Source organism: Salmo salar, chromosome 13 (genome assembly GCF_965601325.2).
Source record: "Salmo salar chromosome 13, fSalSal1, whole genome shotgun sequence".
In the NCBI taxonomy this organism is placed as follows: Eukaryota; Metazoa; Chordata; class Actinopteri; order Salmoniformes; family Salmonidae; genus Salmo; species Salmo salar.
In genome coordinates, this window is record NC_138303.1 from 83,481,899 (window position 1) to 83,487,309 (window position 5,411).

Consider the following 5,411-nt stretch of genomic DNA (forward strand, 5'->3'; position numbering starts at 1 on the left):
CTCTCAAGCTCTGTCAGGTTGGATGGGGAGTGTTGCTGCTCAGCTATTTACACGTCTCTCCAGAGATATTAGATTGGGTTCAAGTCTTGGCTCTGGCTGGGCCACTCAAGGACATTCAGACTTGTCCCGAAGCCACTCCTGCGTTGCCTTGGCTGTGTGCTTAGTGTCGTTGTTCTGTTGGAAGGTGAACCTTCGCCCCAGTCTAAGGTCTTGAGCGCTCTGGATTAGGTTTTCATTAAGGATCTCTCTGTACTTTGCTCCGTTAATCTTTGCCTCGATCCTGACTAGTCTCCCAGTCCCTGCCATTAAAAAACCTCCCCACAGCATGATGCTGCCACCACCATGTTTCACCATAGGGATGGTGCCAGGTTTCCTCCAGACGTGACACTTGGCATTCAGGCCAAATAGTTCAATCTTAGTTTCATCAGACCAGAGAATCTTGTTTCTCATGGTCTGAGAATCCTTTAGGTGCCTTTTGCCAAACTCCAAGTGGGCTGTCATGTGCCTTTTACTGAAGAGTGTCTTCCATCTGGCCACTCTGCCATAAAGGCCTGATTGGTTGAGTCCTGCAGAGATGGTTGTCCTTCTGGAAGGTTCTCCAATCTCCACAGAGGAACTCTTGAGCTCTGTCAGATTGACCATAGAGTTCTTGGTCACCTCCCTGACCAAGGCCCTTCTCTCACGATTGCTCAGTTTGGCCGGATGGCCAGCTCTAGGAAAAGTCTTGGTGGTTCCAAACTCCTTCCATATAAGAATGATGGAGGCCACTGATTTCTTGGGGTCCTTCAAAACGGCAAAAAATGTTGGTACCCTTCCCCAGATCTGTGCCTCGACACAATCTTGTCTCTGAGTTCTACAGACAATTACTTCGACCTCACGGCTTGGGTTTTGTTCTGACATGCACTGTCAACTGTGGGACCTTATATAGACAGGTGTGTGACTTTCCAAATCATGTTCAATCAATTGAATTTACCACAGGTGGACTCAAAATCAAGTTGTAGAAACATCAAGGATGATCAATGGAAACAGGATGCACATCAAACCAAATCAAACTTTATTTGTCACATGCGCTGAATACAACAAGTGTAGACTTTACTGTGAAATGCTTACTTACTAGCCCTTAACCAACAGTGCAGCTCAAGAAGAGTTAAGAAAACATTTACCAAGGAGACTATAATAAAAAGTAATAATATAAAGTAACACAATAACAATAACGAGGCTATGTACAGGGGGCATGTAGGTGGGGGTGAAGTGACTATGCATAGATAATAAACAGCGAGTAGCAGCAGTGTACAAAAAGGGGGGGGGGGGGGGGGGGGGCAGCAATGTAAATTGTCCAGTGGAAATTTTATTCATTGTTCAGCAGTCTTATGGCTTGGGGGTAGAAGCTGTTGAGGAGCCTTTTGGTCCTAGACTTGGTGCTCCGGTACCGCTTGCCGTGCGGTAGAAGAGAGAAAAGTCTATAACTTGGGTGACTGGAGTCTCTGACAATTTTATGGTCTTTCCTCTGACACTGCTGATTGTATAGGTCCTGGATGTCAGGAAGCTTGGCCCCAGTGATGTACAGTCGTGGCCAAAAGTTTTGAGAATGACACAAATATGAATTTTCACAAAGTTTGCTGCTTCAGTGTCTTTAGATATTTTTGTCAGATGTTACTATGGAATACTGAAGTATAAATCACAAGCATTTCATAAGTGTCAAAGGCTTTTATTGACAATTACATGAAGTTGACGCAAAGAATCAATATTTGCAGTGTTGACCCTTCTTTTTCAAGACCTCTGCAATTCGCCCCAGCATGCTGTAAAATAACTTCTGGGCCACATCCTGACTGATGGCAGCCCATTCATGCATAATCAATGCTTGGAGTTTGTCAGAATTTGTGGGTTTCTGTTTGTCCACCCGCCTTTTGAGGATTGACCACAAGGTCTCAATGGGATTAAGGTCTGGGCAGTTTCCTGGCCATAGACCCAAAATATCTATGTTTTGCTCCCCGAGGCACTTAGTTATCACTTTTGCCTTATGGCAAGGTGCTCCATCATGCTGGAAAAGGCATTGTTCATCACCAAACTGTTCCTGGATGGTTGGGAGAAATTGCTCTCGGAGGATGTGTTGGTACCATTCTTTATTCATGGCTGTGTTCTTTGTCAAAATTGTGAGTGAGCCCACTCCCTTGGCTGAGAAGCAACCCCACACATGAATGGTCTCAGGATGCTTTACTGTTGGCATGACACAGGACTAATGGTAGCGCGCACCTTGTCTTCTCCGGACAAGCTTTTTTCCGGACGCCCCACAACAATCGGAAAGGGGATTCATCAGAGAAAATGACTTTACCCCAGTCCTCAGCAGTCCAATACCTGTACCTTTTGCAGAATATCAGTCTGTCCCTGATGTTTTTCCTGGAGAGAAGTGGTTTCTTTGCTGCCCTTCTTGACACCAGGCCATCCTCCAAAAGTCTTTGCCTCACTGTGTGTGCAGATGCACTCACAGCTGCCTGCTGCCATTCCTGAGCAAGCTCTGTACTGGTGGTGCCCCGATCCCGCAGCTGAATCAACTTTAGGAGATGGTCCTGGTTCTCGCTGGACTTTCTTGGGCGCCCTGAAGCCTTCTTCACAACAATTAAACCGCTCTCCTTGAAGTTCTTGATGATCCGATAAATGGTTGATTTAGATGCAATCTTACTGGCAGCAATATCCTTGCCTGTGAAGCCCTTTTTGTGAAACACAATGATGACGGCACGTGTTTCCTTGCAGGTAACCATGATTGACAGAGGAAAAACAATGATTCCAAGCACCACCCTCCTTTTGAAGCTTCCAGTCTGTTATTTGAACTCAATCAGCATGACAGAGTGATCTCCAGCCTTGTCCTCATCAACACTCACACCTGTGTTAACGAGGGAGTCACTGACATGTCAGCTGGTCCTTTTGTGGCAGGGCTGAAATGCAGTGGAAATGTTTTTTTTTTGGGGGGGGGGGGGATTCAGTTCATTTGCATTGCAAAGAGGGACTTTGCAATTGATTGCAATTCATCTGATCACTCTTCATAACATTCTGGAGTGTATGCAAATTGCCATCATACAAACTGAGCCAGCAGACTTTGTGAAAATTAATATTTGTGTCATTCAAAACTTTTGGCCATGACTGTACTGGGCCATACACAGTACCCTAAGTAGCGCCTTACGGTCAGATGCCGAGCAGTTGCTATACCAGGCAGTGATGCAACCGGTCAGGATGCTCTCAATGGTGCAACTGTAGAATTATTTGAGGATCTGGGGACCCATGCCAAATCTTTTCAGTTTCCTGAGGGGGAAAAGGTTTTGTTGTGCCCTCTTCACGACTGTCTTGGTATGTTTGGACCATGATAGTTTGTTGGTGATGTTGACACCAAGGAACTTGAAACTCTCGACCCGCTCCACTACAGCCCCGTCGATGTTAATGGGGGCCTGTTCGGCCCGCCTTTTCCTGTAGTCCACAATCATCTCCTTTGTCTTGCTCACGTTGAGGGAGAAGTTGTTGTCCTGGCACCACACTGCCAGTTCTCTGACCTCCTCCCTATAAGCCGTCTCATCATTGTCGGTGATCAGGCCTACCACTGTTGTGTCGTCAGCAAACTTAATGATGGTGTTGGAGTCGTGTTTGGCCACGCAGTCATCGGTGAACAGAGAATACAGTAGGGGACTAAGTACACACCCCTGAGGGGCCCCAGTGTTAAGGATCAGCTTGGCAGATGTGTTGTTGCCTACTCTTACCACCTGGGGATGGCCCGTCAGGAAGTCCAGGATCCATTTGCAGAGGGAGTTGTTTATTCCCAGAGTCCTTAGCTTAGTGATGAGCTTTCAGGGCACTATGGTGTTGAACGCTGAGCTGTAGTCAATGAACAGCATTCTCACATAGGTGTTCTTTTGTCCAGGTGAGAAAGGGCAGTGTGGCTTGCGATTGAGATTGTGTCATTAGTGGATCTGTTGGGGCGGTATGAGAATTGGAGTGGGTCTAGGGTGTCCGGGAGGATGCTGTTGATGTGAGCCATGACCAGCCTTTCAAAGCCCTTCATGGCTACCAACGTGAGTGCCATGGTGTGGTAATCATTTAGGCAGGTTACCTTCGCTTCCTTGGGCACAGGGACTATGGTGGTCTGCTTGAAACATGTAGGTATTACAGACTCGGTCAGGGAGAGGTTGAAAATGTCAGTGAAGACACTTGACAGTTTGTCCGCGCATGCTTTGAGTACACTTCCTGATGATCCGTCTGGCCCTGCAGCTTTGTGAATGTTGACCTGTTTAAAGGTTTTGTTTACATCGGCTACCGAGAGCACTATCACACAGTCATCCAGAACAGCTGGTGCTCTCGTACATCTGGTAGGCTTGCGTCACTGGGCAGCTCACATCTGGGTTTCCCTTTGTAATCCGTAATAGTGTTCAGGCCCTGCCACATCCAATGAGCATCAGAGCCGGTGTAGTAGGATTCAATCTTAATCCTGTATTGACGCTTTGCTTGTTTGATGGTTCATCTGAGGGCATGGGGGGATTTCTTATAAGCGTCCGGATTAGTCTCCTGCTCCTTGAAAGCGGCAGCTCTAGCCTTTAGCTTGATGTGGCTGTTGCCTGTAATCCATGGCTTCTGGTTGGGATATGTACGTACAGACACTGGGGATGACGTCGTCGATGCACTTATTGATGAAGCCGATGACTGAGGTGGTGTACTCCTCAATGCCATTGGATGAATCCCGGAACATATTCCAGTCTGTGCTAGCAAAACAGTCCTGTAGTGTAGCATCCGCGTCATCTGCGTTACTGGTACTTCTTGCTTTTAGTTTTAGCTTGTAAGCAGGAATCAGGAGGATATAATTATGGTCAGATTTGCTAAATGGAGGGCGGAGGAGAGATTTGTATGCATCTCTGTGTGTGGAGTAAAGGTGGTCTAGGATATTTTATATGTGACATGCTGGTAAAAATTTGGTAAAACTGATTTAAGTTTGTCTGCATTAAAATCCCCAGCCACTAGGAGCAGCTTCTGGGTGAGCATTTTCTTCTTTGCTTATGGCCTTATAGAGTTGGTTGAGAGCGGTCTTAGTGCCAGCTTCGTTCTGTGGTGGTAAATAGACAGCTACGAATAATATAGATGAGAACTCTTGGTAGATAGTAGAGGTCGACCGATTATGATTTTTTTCAACGCCGATACCGATACCAATTATTGGAGGACCAAAAAAGCCGATGCCGATTAATCGGCCGATTTGTTTTATTTATAATAATGACAATTACAACAATAGTGAATGAACACTTATTTTAACTTAATATAATACATCAATAAAATCAATTTAGCCTCAAATAAATAATGAAACATGTTCAATTTGATTTAAATAATGCAAAAACAAAGTTTTGGAGAAGAAAGTAAAAGTGGAATATGTGCCATGTAAA